The sequence below is a fragment of the Balaenoptera ricei genome, chromosome 8 (genome assembly GCF_028023285.1).
Source record: "Balaenoptera ricei isolate mBalRic1 chromosome 8, mBalRic1.hap2, whole genome shotgun sequence".
Classification (NCBI taxonomy): domain Eukaryota; kingdom Metazoa; phylum Chordata; class Mammalia; order Artiodactyla; family Balaenopteridae; genus Balaenoptera; species Balaenoptera ricei.
Window position 1 is genome coordinate 9,576,286 of NC_082646.1, and position 20,641 is coordinate 9,596,926.

Here is a 20,641-nt window from a genome sequence, read left to right on the forward strand (position 1 = left end):
CACTTACCAGCTGTTGGAATTGGTGATGAGTTATTTAATTTCTCTTTTTGTCTCTGTCTCCGCACCTAAAAAAAATCAGGATAATTAATAGTGTCTATGGGACTTCCCTGGTGGTCCAGTGGTTAAGACTCCGCACTCACAATGCAGGGGGTCCGGGTTCGATCCCTGGTCAGGGAACTAGATTCCGCGTGCCACAACTAAGACCCGGCGCAGGCAAATAAATAAATAAATAAATATTTTTAAAAAATAGTGTCTCCCTCCTGCAGCTGTTGTGAGAGCATCTGAACAGCGTAGGGCACTTAGAATAGCGCTTGGCACCTAGGAAGTGCTCTACAAATGTTGGCCTTTTTGTACCTAATTAAGTCTCTGTTATAAGACCTGTGTTAGGAAACATGACTACTCGCGTTGATTTTCCATTCAGTTTAATTCTAAGAGTACATGCTAAGCTACAGCACTGTGTGAGGTTCCTTACTAAGCGCTGGGGAGACAGCAAGACAAGCGTGACACGGGATGTGCGCTGGAGCATACAGCCTAGCAGGGCAGAATTAATTATGTGCAAAATGTAAGCACTAACAGGTGTGAGTGGAAAATCGATAAATTTTAACCAGAGGGAAAGAGTGGTCTAGGAAGGCTGCATGGAGGAATTAGTATTGAAGTGAAGACTTAACGTATGAATTTCAGTAGAAAAGAGGAATGGAGCATTCTGGAGTAAAGGAAACGTTTGAGTAAAGGCACTGAAGAGAAAAAAACCCATGGAGAGTTTTTGACAATAGGGAGAAAGAAGTCAGGGCTCATGGAAGGACATAGAGGAGATGAGGATGGACAAACAAGAGGGTCATATTGGTGAGTATTTAAAGTTTAGTTTACTCTTTAAACAAAGGGATGCTATTCAAGTTTTGCTGGGGTTTTTTCTTGAGGGGGGGCAGTGACGTTATCAACCTGTATTTGAGGAACAGCAGTTCTGGTGACAGTGTGAAATACATATTGGAGAAGCAAAAGATGGGACACACAGAGGCCAATCCAGAGACTGTCATTCAATCGGTCCATATTTTTGGAGTATCAACTATATACATGGCAAACAGTGCAGGTAAATGATGGAGAAAATGTGAAATAGGGTGGGAGAAAAATGTAGGATGAGAGGAGGTGGGCAAGGGAAAGAAAAGTCCTATGAAGATTTATTCAGAGGCACAGATTGGAAGAAAACCAAGAATGTGGGATGATTCGGAAGTCAAGGGAAGGAAGGAGCCAGTGTTTGTTGAATGACTACTGCAAGCCAGACACCGGGCAAAGTGCTTCACACACGAAGTCCCATTCAACCCTCCCAACCACCCTGAGAAACAGAGATCGAAAGTCCCATGTTAGGATGAGGAGAGATTTTAAAAGGTGCCTGACTTGCCCAAGTTCACACAGCAAGTGGAAGAGGAGCACAAATTTAAACCAGGGTCTCCCTGCTTTAAAACTCATGCTTTTTCAATTACACCACATTTCAGAAAGCTAAGTGATGCCCGATGCTGTAATGAAGTCAGGCAGGAGGAAGACTGAGATAATCCCATTAGATTTTGTAATTGGGTTGTTGGTGACCTCTGAGGGAACAGCGGTGGTGAGGGCAGGAGACGGAATGTGATTGCTACAGATGGAAGAGCACGGAGCGAAGCAATACATGGAGGCTGCAAGAGACCGTGCTTTCCAGAAACCAGGCAGTGGAAGGAGTGCCTTTCATTCCTATTCGTTCTTAAATAGTTATTGAGCATCTTCTGTGTGTTAAACACTCTTCGAGGATCTGGAGTTAGACTGGGGAAAAGTAGTGTGTGTGTGTGTGTGTGTGTGTGTGTGTGTGTGTGTGTGTGATTGTTGGCAGATGTTATGTTTCAGAGGAACAAAATGTGACTGTATGATTATGCCTTTTAAAATGGAGCTCTGCCTATATCTGCTAAGAAAATTGAAGCTTGGGGGTGTACCTGGTAATCTAGCAAATCAATCAAAAAGTATTTAATATGCCCAGACTCTAAGCATACCATAATACTGGGTACTGTAAAAGGTTTCTGAAAAGTTTCTGCAAAACTATTTATTTATTCCTCAAAATAATTTTTGAATGTTTATCAAAGATGACCCTGGCCTCAATTGCTTCAAATCTTGAGGCAGGGGGGAGAGCAGAAAACCAATCCAAGAACTACAGTTTGGTAAGAAAACCCACTTCAATAGAAGCATGTACCAAATGCAGTGTGAGCCCACAGGAGAGAGAGCTTGATCCTCCTCTTCTTGGAGGAGACAGTACCTACCCAAGGTGGAAGGTTAGCAGAGGAGTTTTCCAGCTAGACCAAGGGGGGCATGCTTCCAGGCAGAAGGACCACTTGTGCAAAGGCACTGAGGTGTAAAAGAGAGCAGGGTATATTCTTGGAATCACAAAAAGAACAGCCTGGATCATAATGTTCCATTAGGTGAGGGATGAGAGCAAGAGATTACATCTACTATAAATCTTCCTTCATTCACCCATTTAAACACAAATTGATTGAGCACGCTATGTTCTAAGTGCTAGAAAACAAGGTGGGGGAGTGTCTGTGCACATAGCCAAGTCTGTGCCCTGGAGGAGTTTACATCCTGGTGATCACAAAATTCCAGAATGATGGAACAGAGATTTCAAAGATCTGACCCAACCATCACTTTATCTCCACTGTTCGTTCTGTTTCAGAGATTAGAGAAGGAGGCACAGGGAGGTTACAGACATTTACTAAAGTCACATATCAAACAGCAAAGGATTCACAGATGATAAAGTGCTTTGCATGCAAAGACCAAGACAAAGACCTGGAGGCTTAATTCACTCAAAGAGAAGGGCCCCAAAGCTCTAGGAAATGATTCCTTTCAAGCACTAAAGCAACCACCTAAGGCTTTTATTTCTGACAGAAACTCGGGCTATTCCACCTCCCTTAAATCAGAAAAGTAGCCCCCTTTTACAAAGACGCAAACCTGGATCCAGAGCAGTAGAGATGTTGGAACAGTGCTTCCAGGGTTGACCAGAACCGTGGTAACTTCTTGCCCTGGGGTATGACGCTGAAACTGTAAAAGCTGCCCAGTTTGTTCTGATGGATACAACGGCATGTTTGCCAAGCATGACAGGGACACTAGCCTTTACATACCACTTCAAACCAAAAATTCGAGTTATTTTGTTGTGACACAGGAAGGAGCTAAAGAAGGCTGGGCTCAGGAGAGGCTTTTCAGCTGCAGCCCATGTAATCCACATCTGGACAAAGATTCCCACTGCAACCTGAGTTGTTTATCCTTCTGCAAGTAACACATCCGGAGGCAGTAAGTGTAGATAATTCATTCCTGTAAAATTCTGCATTTAGTGTGAGCTCTTGCCTTGAAATGAAAGTCACACTGTCAGATGTTCCCACTTTTCAGGAATAAATAGTCCACCACCCTCTACCCTGGCTGTACTCCGCCCGCAACTGCCCCCTAGTGGCAACGCCGGTGCTTGCACTCCCCCACCCCTCCTCTAGGAGCTGAGACCCTGGACCACTGCCCACAAAATTCACAATTCAGTGACTGCTTGGTATTTTAAACACTCTGAAATTGGGATTTGGGGATTGGTTATGCTGGGTGATCTCTGAAGTCTCGATTGTAGCTCTCACAGTCTATGAACTGGAAAAGTCTACTTTGCTTTAAGCAATCCTGGTGTATGAAAACACAGATTTTAAAAATGTATGCACTGGGGGTGGGCTTCCCTGGTGGCGCAGTGGTTAAGAATCCCCCTGCCAATGCAGGGGACACGGGTTCGAGCCCTGGTCCGGGAAGATCCCACATGCCGCAGAGCAACTAAGCCCGTGCACCACAACTACTGAGCCTGTGTTCTAGAGCCTGTGAGCCACAACTACCGAGCCCAAGTGCCACAACTACTGAAGCCCATGTGCCTAGAGCCCGAGCTCCACAACAAGAGAAGCCACCACAATGAGAAGCCTGTGCACCACAACGAAGAGTAGCCCCCGCTTGCCACAACTAGAGAAAGACCGTGTGCAGCAACGAAAACCCAACACAGCCAAAAATAAATAAAATAAATTAATTTTTTTAAAAAATAATAAAAAAATTAAAAGGTATGCACTGGGGGGACTTCCCTGGTGGTGCAGTGGTTAAGACTGCACGCTCCCAATGCAGGGGGCCCGGGTTCGATACCTGGTCAGGGCACTAGATCCTACATGCATGCTGCAACTAAGAGTTCACATGCCACAACTAAGGAGCCCGCCTGCCGCAACTAAGACCTGGCATAACCAAATAAAAATAGATAAATAAATACTTTAAAAAAATGTATGCATTGTAATGATCATCTTATAATACAAAGCATTTGTTTTACAGAAAGGATTCATTAAAATAGATTGTTTCTTTAGATGTAGGAACATTTTTATTCAATTAATCGACTTGAATACGGCACACTCTACGAGGAGACCACCCATTGAATACCAGATGTCCACATGAACCTGAAACATCACTGAATGCTGAGTGATCTTGTTTCTTCATAGTTCCAGGAAAAGAAAGAGCTCCGTTTCCCATACCCTCAACCACTCCCTTGATGTAAGTTAGTACTTTGGGAAGACATATTAACTCTGTCTGACAGTTGGAAAGTTTTATGAGCAATAGAACTTCCTTAGGCAATAGAATTATAGGCCTGGAAGACACATCAGATACTTAGTCCAATTTCATTAGCTATTTGGTCCATTCTTCCTCTGCCCTGTCCCACCCAAGGTCACAGATGAGAAACTGAGGCACTGGTAAGCTCAATCTTGGACCAAGGACATAAGGCTGAAATGGAAATTGCTTTCTATAAGTCAAATATCTTTTGGTCAAATTCCACCTTAATTACTTCCAGTGTTGTTTTGGAGGTAGTATTTTGACCTCAAAGAATAATTAAAAAACAAATGGAACTAAGGAATCCAGATACTCATTCTGCTTTTGCCCACACACATTCTGTGTGCATCTAAGTCCCTCATAAACCGCCAGAGAGCAAGAGGTTAATGAAACACAAGCACCTCACTCGAACTGATCCCAACACGTGAACGTTCGTATTTGCACAAAAGACATCACAGTGTTTATTGCTTTTGCAAAGGCCTTTTGGCTTTACACAAATAGAATTCCTTTATGTGGGAAATTCCCCTCATGCATTTCAAATATTGCTCGATTGCTACACAGTTTTGCAACACTACTACTACTTAATGAACGTATGTCTGTGAATGATCAACTTACATGCTCATATCCTTTCATTTCAAAGCAAATATATGATAATGATGGCTTGAACCAAATGAAAAATCTGTTTCAGCCAAGCATAGATGAGAAATGTTCCAATGGCCTAAAAATTTGCAGATTCATCTAAAATTTCTCGAGCCAGGCACTGTATTTTCTCATTCAGGCCTCACGAAAATCCTGAGGTCGTGCCAATTTTCCCATTTTAGAGATGAAGAAAACGAAGCCCAGAGAGATCAACTTTAGGTGCTAAGATGCGATTCAAACCCAAGTAGTTTGAATCCCAAACCAGTGTTTTCTGCACTCCTCCATATCACTCTATTTCAACTTCCTGTAAAAAAATATTGTCAGTCACTATTCAACTGGTTCTCCCTGCCATTTTTTGTGGAGACTTTGATTTGCAATTTGGTAAATAAATTGATACTGGCGATTGTGATTCTGCAAACTGAGACACTGTTTTCCTGTCTAATTCGGTCGGTTTCTATTTGTTCCCTATCTAAAACACACCACAAAGTTAATACCAATTTCCTTGGGTCTTCCTATTGAATTCTAAATACTCTGAAAAGAAACTCTATCCCAAACACTTAGTAGAATTCACTTGGTAGAAGTGCTTGCAAGAAATACTTTATTTATTTATTTATTTATTTTTGGCTGCTGTTGGGTCTTCGTTGCTGCGAGCGGGGGCTACTCTTGTTGCCGTGCGCGGGCTTCTCATTGCAGTGGCTTCTCTCGTTGTGGAGCACGGGCTCTAGGCATGCGGGTTTCAGTAGTTGTGGCTCGCGGGCTCTACAGCAAAGGCTCAGTAGTTGTGGCTCACGGGCTTAGTTGCTCCGCGGCATGTGGGATCTTCCCGGACCAGGGCTCGAACCCGTGTCTCCTGCATTGGCAGGTGGACTCCCAACCACTGAGCCACCAGGGAAGTCCAAGAAGTACTTTTTATTGGCACGTTCTGGTCACGTAAGCAGTTTCTCATTTGCAACTAAAGAAGTCAGTGAAGCCCTAATTCCTAATTTGTACCCAAGTGTCTCTAACACCTCTTACCTGTTAAGAAGTCCACCTGTAGATCTCAGGTGAGTCAGCAGGGCTCTGCAGGTGCTGGCGCCTGGAGGCTTCTGTTACTGAGATTTTTCCACACAATGCTCCAAGCAGGGCCTGTGCACAAACAGGGCAGCTTGAGGCTCCACTAAGTTGGTTTGCTTAAAACGAGGCTTGCCACCGTCTGCTGAAATGGTAGCTTAGTAAACACTAAAGACTTTTAAAAGTATCTTCTCTGTGGTCTTCGGGTTCTAATTTAGCTTCCACAGGTAGATCTGACTTGTTTCCAGGACTTAGAAAGGCAGTAGCTTCAATCTTGCTAGCCAGGGCAGAGTCTCTGTTCTTGAAGGCTGGCTCACATGATCTCACTCTGTGCAAGTTCACCTTTGCATCCTTGGACCTTGGAATCAGGACATCAGACTCCATCCCCACCGAAATAAAATCTCCCAGCTTAACCAAAGAGCGACTAGTCAGCACTCACTGGTCCCACTGTCCTTCAGGGAGGGCCCCACCAGGATACTGAAAACCTAGGTTACTGCCCTGCCGCTTTCTCACTCTCCTCTTCTCTTTCTTCCCTCTGTCTCTGTCTCTTTTTCTCTCTCTGTGTCTCTCTCTCTCTTTTGCACACACACACACAGACACACACACACACCCCATTCTTAGAGATTCTCCCCCCTTCCTTCAATGACCAGACACTGTTCATCCAAAAATAAATGGTGGGTTCCCCATCGGGGAGGTGTCCAAGCAGAGACTGAACGCGTGGAGGACGTTCTCACATTGAGGCTGAGACCAGATGATTTCAGCGGGCACTTCCAGGTCGAAGGCTGATAGTATCCCAGAGGTTCTGACGTGCTGGAACAAGTCCACAATAGCTTCTAATTGTCCTTTCATGACTTCTCCTTCTTTTCTTTTTTGAGAATGTCCTCCACATTCATTTAAGTCAATCCTTACTTGTATAAAAAGACCTTGGTGCACTTTATCCACACTGCTTTGCAACACATCCTTTTCCACCCTGTATCATAATTACTCGTGTGCCTTTTCCACATCCCCTCAGGCTGCAATGCCACCAAGGCAAGACTTCTGTCCCGTGCATCTGTGTCATCCTGTTACGGAGCTCACCGCCCCACACGGTGTAACTGCTCAGTGAACGTCTGTGAGTGAAGAAATGGTGGGTGGGGCAGTGCTGGTGGAGGGGAGTCCGGAGGACTGAAGAGGCACCCAGAGCAGTTAGCTTCCCAGCCCCATGCTCTCTGGGGGTTGCCTGCCCTTCTGGAGAGACGAAGGCTGAAGAACACGGCCCATCTCAGCCCTGCAGTGTCCCTTGGGACAGCTCTGACCATGGTCATACTTTCCCTCAGATCATCACGACACACTCATGCTACATCGCGTAGGAGGTCTCAGGAGAAGTCACCTGGGACTCCAATGCTCTTTGCCCAGAACAGCCATTCCTGATTAACTAAAAGCTCAGGTTTCTTAGGTAAGGGTGTTTAGACTATGAATCTTTGGGGAGTGATTAAAGGAAGGAACAAGAATGCATTTGGAAACAGCTGCTTACCTATCAGCTCTTAGGAAAACACCCTGAAATGGAGTTTAATCAATTCTCCCTCAGGGACTGGTGAGGGCCTCAGTTTAACCACTCCTGTGAGAAAGGATTTCATCCCACTCTCTGGCGAAGATCTCCAGATAGGCCCAGCTCCCAGCTTCCCCGTGTGGGAAGCCCAGGCCCACTTGAGTTCTGCAGCTACCCTGCACTCCAGAAAATCACCACCCTCTTCCATGGTTTCCTGTCCCAAGGATGTTTGCCAATCTTGATTATAAGGCCAATGTTAAGTCACGACTTAGTTCCACAATTAAATGACTGTTCATTCCGTCTGAGTTGCAAAGGGGAAAAAATACCTTAGAGGAAGCCACCCGCCACATTTTATAGATAAGGAACTGAGCTCAAGAAGTGCCTCTCTGTTGGCTGCCTTTGTTAGCCTGTTTGCTGCGGTACAAAGACGAAGTTAATCCATTAATTACGGAGGAGCTGAGTCCAGAAACACAGTAGCGCATACTTTGTAAAAAATAAACTTTAAGAACAGTTTTTGATTTACTGAAGTTACCACATACTTCTACACGTTAAACTGCTTCATCCTGTCTGTTACTGTTTTACTAACAGTGCTCTCTACAGCACGCTGTCAAAATAATTTGTTTTCCATTTTATGGGCACTAAGTGCCTTATAAGGGTAAGGGTTTGGCCCAGGTTCCAGGAACCATTTGCTTGTTTTCTGAAGGGAAATGTTACAAAGAGCTACTGACGTACACAGGTTCTATGCTGAAGATGGGAAGGGAATTTTACTTAAACTAGACCAACCCAAACACAATCATAGTAGGACTAGCTAACATTTACTGCACGCTTACTGTGAACCAGGCATGATCTCAATGAATCCTCAAATCACCCCAATGAGGTAGTTGTTATCCCCACTTTCAAATGAGAAAAAGTGAGGCTTGGAAAGGTCATGTAAAGACACACAGCTAATCAGCAGCTCGGCTGGGGTTCAAACTGCACAACTGAAACGGAGCAGGACCCTGTGGGGCTCCTGGGCACGAAGGCTTTCTGTGTCCCCCGTTTCTTGTTTGTAGGGAATAGACTCCAGCCTCCATGACCTTCTCTGAGTGTCAAAGGGCAGATGCGAGCAATTGCTAATCAGGGAAGGGAGGGGATGCAGAGACAAAGGAGGAGACTACCTGAGGCCAGATTAAAGGGACTAGAGAAGCTCATCAGGAGACCACCTGCGGCCAGATTAAAGCAGTGCAGGCCCTGCACACACCCTGATTCTTATTAGCAACTCCGTCCTTGAACCGTTGCTATAAAACTCCTCACCAAATCCCCCCAGGTTGGAATGCAGAGTTTTTGAGGGGCAGGAGCCTGCTGTGTCCGCCTTAGCCTGGCAAAGCAATAAAGCTATTCTTTTCTACTTCACCCAAAACTCTGTCTCTGAGATTCAATTCGGCACCAGTGCACAGAGGCCGAGTTTTCAGCATCACAATCTGATGCCAGAGTTTGTGCTCTCCCATGGTTAGCTTGGTCTCTCCTCTGGCGTGGAATGATCTCTGTCTTCAATGTCAGCATCTTGGTCCTAAACTGGTACCTGATTTGATAACTCGTTCATACACCTATCCTACACAGTTATGGCACATGCCTTGTAAAAATATGCATTCTCAATATCCATCACATGACCTGTTTGAGATAAATGTCAGTACTGGTATGTGCAGATCCGAATTCCCAAAGCTGGCAGACATATCTGCATATCCTTGACATTTACAGCATACTTTCCAGTTACATTGAGCTTATAATACTCCTTTATTTCCTCAAGTATGGTTGACAGTATGACCTAGCAGTTAGGTGCAAGGTTCTGAATTAGAATGGCTGGGTTCAAAGCCGGGATCCACCATTTATTAACTAATGTCTCAGTGCCTCAGTTAACCCACGTGAAAAATCAGACTGTTAACCACAGTGCCTGTGTTATGGGCTTGTTGTAAGAGATCAACAAGATCATACACATAAAGCTTTTGGCACAATCCCTAGCACATAGTAAATGCTAAGAAAAGCCCATGGAGGTATAACTTTTGCACCCGCCATCGTGTGTATAAGCATTGCACACTCATCGCTAATGTAATAAGGGACATCGAGCAGCAAGGGATGTCTGGTTGCACAGACACATCATACATACACCAGGGAGCCCTATAAAAATCCACTTCGCACAGCGCTACACAGGCTGCATGCATGAAATCCACTTATCATTTCAGTAGTTCCCCACTTACAGAAAAAGAGATGGATAAAGACGGAGGTCAACTTAATAGCTTAAAATACAGGTTTTTTATTTTAAGGCCTGTGGAGAAGGGGGGAGGTGGAAAATGGTAACAATTGGAACGATTATGACCATGATCATTATCACTAGTATGAATGGAACTTCAGCGACCAGCATCTCAGATTTCCGCACTTGCCTTTTCTAAGGGAGCCAGAGAATGCTTGATTGCTTCCTAACAATGGAATGGGTTTTGCCCATTCAATTATCAGCTCCATCACACTCCACAGAAGTTAAAAGACAGCATTTGGGTCTTCTATTCAAGCGGGTGATCTTTCTATCCCTTTCATTACAGGAGAGGCAACTGGTAAAGTTAATGCAATGTACTGTAACTAATGCCTTGGAAATGCCCCGAGCACGACAATCTTAATCCACTTTGAAGGCTTAACTGTATTCAGAATGTGAGGCTTTATATTAAGCTATATATTATAGTAAAATCAGCTGCAGGGGAAAATCCTCTTTGAACCAAAGAGAAACCATTTTTATTTATTTCTATAACTTACAAGACACTGATGCCAGAGGAAAAAACCCCAAACAAACCTCAACAATAAGATACCAATTTAACCCCTGGCTGGGCTACAGCAATGGCAGCTGTGTGGATTTTGCACAAAGTCCATGTATGTGTGCAATGATATCTGGAACCCTCATGGGCATCACGGAGTCAACAATTAACAGGGATTCTTAATAGGAAACACTTAAAACAAAACTCAAAGTCCAGTTTTACCAACAAAGCAAAATGGCAAAAGTTAGCGATTAAATGGTGACTAACAAAAAAGGACTCTTGCTCATCGTGCAAGTTCTAAGCTCCTCAGAGAGGACCCAGCAGAGGGAGAGCCCCACGCTTTCCCTCTGATCCCTCCTCATGTGCTTCGTGGAACGTTCCATTCATTCCTGAATTTCAACAGACAAAACGGGATGTGCAAATGGTCCCTGAGTTCTTGTGGATGTTTTCCAATGCCGCCTCGCCCCCCCCATCCCATAATTATGTTTCCTCATGTTGGTTGATCAGTTCTCTATTCCAGACACATTCCCCCAGCACAGCCACCAATGTGATGAGGGAAAGGCAGGAAAGATCACAGCAGAGTGTCCCATAGCTCTTATTTTGACAGTATATGTGCTTTGCTGCACTTCTCAAAGGTATAAGGGGTGATACCGAATAAAGAAGGAAGTGGAACTTTTCTCCATTGCTGGTTTGGAGGGCAGGAAACCACGTGTGTCCCACCTTCCAGTAAGGATGAGAGTCCTTACCCTTAGGTGAACTCAGGGCAGACTGTGATATAATTGATGCTCCTTTGCAGGCAGGTAATACTCAAACTCAAGATGGGTTCTGTCTAAAAACAATACTTACAAGGTAAGGAAGAGAATGGATACGGGTCTTTGAGTTTCTTGGCTTAAAAAATGAAGTCAGACAAAGTTATGGGGAAAATAGTATACTTAGGGAGTGGGGCTTTATATAATAGCACCAAGCTTTTGGAAAGCAACATGGAAATTTTTAGTTAGAGCCTAACACCTTTGCCCTTACATTCCTGCACTTACGAGCTTTGTTATTTGGAGGAATAGGGTTTGGGAGTTAGGGAGACCTGAATATAAATCCTAGCTCTGTATTCACTGCCTACGTGACTTAGCCAAGCTACTTACTTTTCTAGGTTTCACTTTCTTTTCTGTGCAAAAGGAGAAAAATAATACACACTTCCTGGGTTGTGAAATTAAGTGATACACTACAAGTAAAGTGCCTGGCACATAATAGGCACTCAACAAATTGCTTTAGGTTTGTTTCTCTTTTTTCAACAGTAATAATAATTATTTCTTATGTAATGTAAGAGAGAATGTTTATTTAACAGTGAAAAGTTGCCAACAACCAAAATATTAAAAACAGAATGACTAAGGAAATCATGGTATTTTCACTCAAAGGAGAAATGCAACTATTTAAAAATATAAACATACATCTACTATATATTTAATCATTTATGGTTATTTGTATAGATTTGTATACATTTGCTGAAAGTGGAAATATATTGCACGTACACTAAAATTACAACATCGTGTTTGTGTGTGTGATTTTCTATATTGTACTAAGTGGTGTCATTATAGATTTCACTTGCTCATAATAATTGATTGTTTTGAAGGTAATAAAATATTTTTAATCTAAAAAATGTCAAAATTAAATTCATTCCTTAATCTAAAAAGAAGAAAATTAGGGATGTGCAGATGGTCCCTAGGTAGTTCTCAACCTCTGGCGAAATATAACTTAAGCCAGTAACACCAAGCCCACACCTGCCACATCAAGACTAAATAATAGCAGATCAGTTCCAGAGCTGACATGATTTCTAGAGATCTACCTGCTGGATTCCTAAAAGGAAACCATCATCTGCCTTGTTTATTTGATTATTAGATGCCTGTTGCAGATATTTGTTATGCCTGCTATACTCTAGGTACCATGCTGGGCGATAAATCTTTAAGTATCCTGCCCTTGAGGAGAACATAACCTACTAAAGAAGGTAAACTATCCAAATATTTAAACAGAAGGCCCTGGGAAAGTGCCCCAAGAGGTAGGCAAGGCACTTTAGGGATAGCATCCATCGTCTTAATAAACCACAGGTAGGCATGAAGGTGGAGATGTGTTTCACAGGTTAAAAAAAAAAAAAAAAAAAATTAAACCTTGCCTGGAAGCCATTTAGCAACTAAGGGGCAGAGCAGGGGAACTTGAACTCTTGTCTTCCAATGACACACTCTCTGCTCTCATCACTTCTCACAGCCTCTCCCTACAGACAGTGATCTGGGAGTTCTCTTCGCCAGCATCTTCTCTCCAGGTCTTCCTTGTCCTCCTCAAACTCTGAGAAAGCATGTGATGTTCCAGCTCTCAAGAAGAGGCGATGGCTATTCTGCCTTCTAGGGATGTGGGATGCAGCTGCCACTGCCTGTTAGATCAAGGACGAGCAGCAGGCTGTTCCTGGGTCGGTGGAGACCTGGGCACTCAAGAGGCTTGAATCCCTGACGGTCTTAGAAGCGCAGATGGAGCATTTCAGAGACATCTGGGCACAGCTGACTTAGCTCTAAAGTATTTGTTTCTGCTCTGTCTCAGCAGGAGGTTGGAGCAAAGAAGTCTCCTAGACCCTCATCTTCCTCCTTTTACTCCATCCTGATTCCCTCACTCCCCTTTTCCTCCTGCATTTCTTTCGTTTCTCCCTTTCTCAGGAAGATTTCTTCCCCTCTCTTTTTGCCCATTTCTTCTTCTGCTTCTATAAACTCCTTTTTTCCTTGTCCTCGAAGCTTCCGAAGGGTCTGGTCCCTGTCCTCATAATCACAGCTCTCCCACCTCGGCCTCCCTGAGCTTATTAGCATCAGAGATGTCCCGTGGGCGGTGGACATGGAGAACCCATTTCTAAAATCTCATCTTGAGACTCAATAATGCTAACTCCACCACAGTTCAAAACTAATCGAAACTCAGTGAGGGTAAGTCACACACCTGTTATTGACCTCGAAAGACAGGGAAAAAGGCTAACTACCTACGGAGAAAAAAAGACTGTACATGCTCTAAATGTTTGTTGTGAGTTTTGTTGTTGTTGTTAATTTGTTCCTTGTGAACTCTATTTTCAGGCACCTAAGTCACCAACTTTGAAGGTGGAAATAAGGCCCATTTCTCACAAGTAGATGTTAACAGGAAGCCATGCTAGCTGCAGGCAAAGGTCCTTGAGTTTGGAGCCAGCAGGTAATTAGGCTGTGTTATGGTAACTCAGCACCGACAGCCTGGACAAAGGGCATATTCTAAAAACCAAAGACAAATAAACAATTGACCATCAGGTCTCCTTCTCAGAAACTCAGGTCTGGGTGTCAGGGCAAGAAAGGGCAGGCAAAACAGGTAAGACCAGACGAGACCCTAAGGGCCAGGTAACAAAATAAAAACCCACATCTGTATAGCCCTTTGTAATTGAAACACTTCCACACAAATGAGCAATATGATTTTTACAACACCCCAATAAAGGGAGTAGAATAGGTGTAATGTTACTTTACAGACGAGAGGGCAGGATCAGAGAAATTATAGGACTTGCATGAGTCCCACAGTAAGAGGCAAAGGTGGGATTTCCAGCCAGGTGCGCCCTTTCCAAATAACCATAATTATGGAAAGTGCTTACCTGGTACTTAGGTGGTAAGACAATGACAGGTTGGGGCTTCTTAATTCCCCTTCAAAGGTCTTTTCACTACCTAAAAATGCCTACGTCATCAAATTATGTAATCAAATTTCTTTTTCTCTGGCTTTTGGTAAAAATTATTCTAATCAGTGCTGCCTCCAGGCAAATAACAGATAAAATTAAAAAGAGGACAAAGACTATAGACCAGTTCAATCCTTATGCTATTACTTCTGTCTTCTGAAACAGTAACTATTGCACTTTATCTGGAGGTTATAGAAGCAGCGTTCTACTTTCGCCTGCAGTGGGCTTTCAGCTAAAGAGGACCTCTAGTCTTCAGAGGTCTGGCCTAGAAGAAGCCCAAGAATCTAAACTTGACCCGCTGGATCAGTGTTAGTATTAGGAGGCAGGCTTATCCCTGCATGAATTCATGCTCAGCCATTTAGAGACAGTTCACATCAACCTAGCAGATTCCCTGTACACCCCAGTTATTGCACTTAATCATAAATGCTCATTACCCATCAGTGCCTTCATGCATTGGTAATCCTGCCAAACTTTTTCAACGTGACCTATGGGCAATACCCACCCAAAAAAAAGTCTGGGAGAAGTGCGTCCCAGAATTCTTCCCTTGTTCCATTCTATTTTTAAGAAAGTAGTGAGCTATAACATGTCATCCATTTACACACTCAACTCATCCAAGTTATTGTGAAAAATAAAATCTAATCCCTTGGTTGCATAATTATTGACTTCTGGGTTCCAATACTATAGTTTTAACATAACCTAGACCCTGTGTCTACACCAAATAAGAGAGGTGGCAGGGAAGCTACCAACCACACAAACAACCAGCTGTAAACACATAGCAAAGGGGCTAGCAAAATCCCCGTGGGGATTCTAGACCCGTGTAATGCCCCACAATATCATTCTCTTCCATCTCACTTAGTTTTCTGTTAGTGTCCTGGCCTTTTCTGAGAGCAGCTGGGAAAACTTGGGTCCAGAAAGATTGATCAGTCCTGCAAGTTTACAACAGCAAAACAGTGATTCCTGACTTAGGATTCACAATGAGCCTATACAGTCTGCTCCAACTGGTGTCGGAAAATTTAGCTATAATACCAAAGGCATTTCCTAAATCTCACTGACAGACATCTATATTCTCTCATTTGAAAATGTCAAGATTATGATCCGCATGCCTAGAAACTTCACCTCACCGTAAGAAAACAGCCTTATAACCTTGGATTCAGGACCATGTGAAACCACCTTGGGGGCAACAAGCCCTTTGTCTGTCATTTATGGAAAAACCTAGCCTGTGAGGTCCTGGAGAGCAGAGGCTTTGCCTTGATGAAGGTTGGATTTGCACAGTCTAGCTCAGTACTTGATACATAAAAGGATTCAATAGATACCTTTTGAATCAGTGAATGGACCTGAACGTTTAATTTTGGGAGATGAGAGAGAGGAGAATCAGCCAACTGACTGCTTATAGCCCTGGCGTTCAGGGGCTCTGAGGTGGCCGGGCATATTTTGAAAAGGTCATTTTACCAGCCTATAACTGCAGGCGAAAGTAGACGGGAAAGGCAATCATTGGTGGTGTGGAAAAACAAGTTCTTACTGCCCCCTGGTGGTCAGGATGATTTCAGATTCCAAAGTCCTCTAGCACTCCTAACACTGAATTTAAGCATCCTGGTAGCCAGGAGTCTGCAGGTTTCCTTTACCCAACCCCTTCTCCAAACAATAGAGTTCTCGGCTTAAAGGCCAGAAAGATGCCACCCCAATCCCAAAGTCCTCGAAGGAGGCTTTTCATCTCTATACTGAGAGAAGATGAATATGTCAAGGAGCTGAAATTGAACATTTTAAAGTGAATTGCCTTTCAGTGAATGGTCTGTGGTTTCAAGAGCTCCTAGAAAAAAAGGAAAATATTCAAGGAAAATAATAATTTCCTGTCTGGAACATTCAGATGTCTATCTATTTAAGATTATCAGGTCAGGTCACCCTTCTGAGCAAAAAAGACATTCCGGCACCCTTTCAGACTTTGAATTGTTAGCACTCCATGATTGCATCCCACTTCATTGAAGGAGAAACTGAGGGTCCAGACCAATTTTTGGAAAAATGATAACTATCCTCTCAAGTCTACAGAAGGTTTTCAGTTTTATTTTGTTTTATTTTAAATGTATGGTAAGTGAAAAATAAAAAAAAAACAACCATAAACTGCTACAGAGGTTTCTAAGGCAGCATCACATGTGCAGGGATTTTTGTGTTTTATCCCACTTGTTGCCTCTCCAGGACCTAGGGCAGTGTCTGACTCATCAATACATCTTTGGTGAATGAATGAATGAATGAAGCCTAAAGAGAAAGAGCTGTTTTTTAATGGAAATTATTGCTTATTGGAGCGGATGTCATCTCCTTCCTTGAGAATCTTTAAAAACAGGTTGAATTCTCATTTACCTTAAAAATTATAGAATCTGACGCTGGAAGGAGCCTTTGAAATCATCAGTTTAATCTCCTCATTTGGTTTCATTCATTCACTTCACAGATGAGGAAAATGAAGGTCAGAGAGGTTAAACAACCCACCATAGGTCACACAGCAATTTCATGGCAGACCCTACAGTGACTCCAAGTCTTCATTCCTGACACTTTCTAAAAGAGCAATGATGTTCAAAGTTTTTGGCTGTGATTTACAGTAAGAAATACATTGTGACCCAGTACACACCCACACAATTACACACACACAACACTAAAAAGAGTTTCGTGAAACAATACTCACCTTCTCCATGTAATAACGTACCCTGGTCTACTGTCTACTCTATTTCATTTTTTAAATAATATTCTGATCACAACTCACTAAATTAATTTCACAACTTAAAATTTTAAAACATTATAACCTCTCAGGCTGAAGTCCTCCAGAATCTTCTTCCAAGGAGAAAAGAACTAGAGTGATCAGCTTCTTGGGACTCCTTGGCCCAAAGATCCCAGTTTTATGACTCAGTAGAGGCAGTAGTATCTCCCACCGTCAAGTTTCATTTCACTTCCAAGAATGCGGTCCAAGCAACCCTGCTCTCCAGCCAGGGTGAGTAACCACACTACTGTGTTTCAGGACGCAGACCAGGGCCACTGGTAGCAGCCTTGTCCTTGTCCTTGACTGGCTCTCTAACCCACAAGTTAGCAGGGATTCGCATCCTTACATAAAAGAGCATGTCCTTATCTCTGCTGCCGTCACCCTCCCCTAGCCTGGGAGCCTGGGGGCAGGGGGCGGAGAGGAGAGCAGGAAAAAGAGGAGCAGGGAGGGGGAAGGGCAGGACAAGTAGGTGGGTCCGAGGTCATCAGCTACGTAAGTAGGTGTGAACAGACGGAGTGCTGAACAGTCCCCAGGAGCCAGGGAGCCTCCCCCGCCCCCGCACAGGGTTACACAGAGCCTCCTTCTCCTAACCCCATTTGATCACTTCCCCCCATCTCTTCCCCTGACGCCGCCCTCTACCAAATATTCTCCCTCTCTCTCTCTCTCACACACACACTAAGATGCTAAGATCGTTAACATGGTGGGGAGATGGCTTCTCAGCTATTTCCCTTCTAACTGACAGGTTGGAACTTTCTCCTCTGACTTCCCACTTTCCCGCTGAGAATCAGCAAGACGGGATTTGGCAGGGGGCTGCTTTGCGGCAGCCAGGGCGGAAAGCCTCCCCATAGCAACCTGGGCACGTTCCCATGACTCCCTGACACAGGTGGAATTTCCAGGGCTGGCAACTCACCCCCTCTCAGAAGCAGTGCACAAGCTGCAGGCTACCCCCCTCCCTCCCCAGTGAGTCTCAACCTGGCTGCTGGGGCCGGCCCAGTAGTGAAGGCAATGAGCCAGAAGGGAGCTGGACAATGCTTCGAATATTTATTGGCCCTTTCAGATATCCTCAGACAGCTTTGGAGTCTAGGGCTCCAGGTCTTGGGGTTCTGCTCGTGAAAGGGGAAGATTAGAATGAACTGGGAGGCAGGAGAGCACTACCCAGCTCTGCCATCAGTGTGCTGTGTGATGTTAAGTCAGTTACTTAACCTCTCTGGCTCTCAGTTACCTCATTTTTAACATGAGAGATTCAGTTTTTTAAAAAATGACTTCTCAACATTTCTTTATTATATTGCTATGCTTAAATAAAATTGTATCATCACTCTCATAGTATACAAATCCCAGATTCACAATGAAGACATGCATCTTTACCAAAATAAGTACAACATAATTAAAAGTCTGTTTCTGGAATTGGGCATTTTCCCCCATAATGAGATTTTTTAAATTTAACCATTTAAAAAAAAATTGAAGTCTAGTTAATTTACAATGTTGTTTAGTTTCAAGTTACAGAAAAGTGATTCAATTATATATATTTATATATACACACACACACACACACACACACACACACACATATATATACGTATATTCTTTTTATTTTAACATTTACTCTGTATTGTGTTGTATGAAGTACCATGTACTGCAAGTATGTACTGTACTAAAATACCCATATTTCCAAATAACATTGTGTGGTGTAGCCCACAGACTCTGCAGAAGCATTCTGAGTAACCTGTGCCTTTACACTTTACAATCCATTGTTGGCTGCTGTGAAAAGTATGATAACAGATGAAGAAAAAAAATAAAGCTAAGTATGAATACATTTTTCCAAACATACACATACACAGCTTACAATGGAACCCCAATGGAAAGTCAAATGACCATATTTGATGTAGTACCTATAAAATGTAGACTCTGCAATCAAAAGCCAAAGGCACATAAAAATATATTTTAACTTTAAAAATAACTTAGTTACAGTAATACTTTGCTTGTGTCTTACCAACATGTAGCTGACAGTCAAAATTTTGCAATATAGATATAACATATAGGGATATCTAAGAGCTACAAGCAAATCCCCGAAACCCGTAAAGTTGTTCACATGTGAAAACAGAGAAAAGTTTTAACACTGAAGAATTTGCTATGGTGAGCCCAAACAATATAATATAGAAAACAGTCTAGAAAAAAGGCGTGGGTGTTAAATAAATTTTGACTTCCTCGTGCTCAGAAAATGCGAGTACTGTAAAGGTCCTTAATGTGACCGGCACAACCCTTCATAAGTAGCGCCAGTCCTGGCCAAGCCAGATTTCTTATGTGTCTGAAAACAAAAAATGTGAGCTGTACATCTGCAATGCTCGCCGAAAATGGGTTCTGACTCACTTGCTCTCTTTGCCAGGATAGGTTTTTTTGTTTCTTTCGCTGTTTTTGCAAACAGGGCCTACCAGGTAAAAAAATATTCTGTAGGAACGTCATTTTAGAAAACCCATCACACGACAGCAAGTATAGCCAGCGAAGCTCTTCTCTTTGACTGTGTTTAGTTTTGTTTTGTTCTGTTTTTTGATACCTTTTATCCCAAAGGAAAAGAGCCTGCGGTGTCCTGTTACTTACTTCTATCCATGACATTCAGCACCTCATCCAGAAATGAGGGCCCAAGATCGAGCTGCAGGGAGAGAAGGGAACCCGTGAGATCAGAGAGGGACTCCTCTGATTTAGTCTTTTCCTTGACGAGCTCGCACGGGGCGGAATGGTCAAACATGTCCTCGGCCGCCCGGTCGGGTACTGTTCGGAGAGGCTGCAGGAGTGGTTGCCCCTGCCCTGGCCGGACTGGGATGCGGACCCGCTGGACCCCCACGAGACGTCCCCCTGGTGGACCGTCCCGTTCTCCAACAGGCCGCTTTCCTCCAGAGCCTTCTCCTCCGTGCCCGGCTCACAGCTAAGCCGGGGTAGCCTTCCCCGCCCTAAGGACTCCTGTTTGCAACTGAATGTCACCGGTGACAACAAGGGCAACATGTGTGCTTGGGACCCTCCGATGGTTGGGAGGGAGATGGCGTTTTTGAGCACCTGGGAGGGCATTTCTGTGACCATGGGGTCGGAGGTACTGTTGGCCTGGAAGAACTCGTTATGCCCAGGGAACTGGCCCGTGCGTGCTTTCTCCTGGTTTCCAGGTAGAAACTTGTTTCCTTGAAGAAAGGAAATGTCTCCAAAGATGTCGTGCTGGCCCTCTTTGCCTACGTGAATGGTGTGGCGGAGGTCTCCAAGGGGAGGGCTGATCATATCCGGAGACAGGATGTCCCTCAGTTTAAATTTCTTTCCTTTCTTGTTATTGGCAGCTTTCAGGTAAATTGGGATCTTGGCTGGCATTTGGGAGTTTGAGGATGTCGATTTTGCAAAAGGGAAAAAGGGCCACTTTCTTCACAGATGTTTTAGGTTTCCCAACATCCTTTTTGATAGGAGCGGTCACATCATTTTTCTCAAGTAGCTTCAGAAGTGGCTCTGAAACGAGATGGAGGTCTAAGAGGCCTCCCTGGACTTACAGCCAAGCAGGGGTTTCTGGAGAGCCGGTTACATCGGCCAGTCCCTTCCACAGC

General features: G+C 43.7%; 1 non-coding gene and 1 pseudogene across 1 annotated transcript; one reads left to right on the forward strand and one right to left on the reverse strand.

Moving 5' to 3' along the window:
• Nucleotides 1-104: 104 nt before the first annotated feature.
• Nucleotides 105-177, forward strand: TRNAV-CAC (transfer RNA valine (anticodon CAC)). Its single transcript has one exon. It is a non-coding gene; the product is annotated as a tRNA-Val (tRNA).
• A 19,476-nt stretch (nt 178-19,653) lies between these two features.
• On the reverse strand, nt 19,654-20,432 carry LOC132369580 (cdc42 effector protein 3-like; annotated as a pseudogene).
• Between the last annotated feature and the right edge of the window lie 209 nt (nt 20,433-20,641).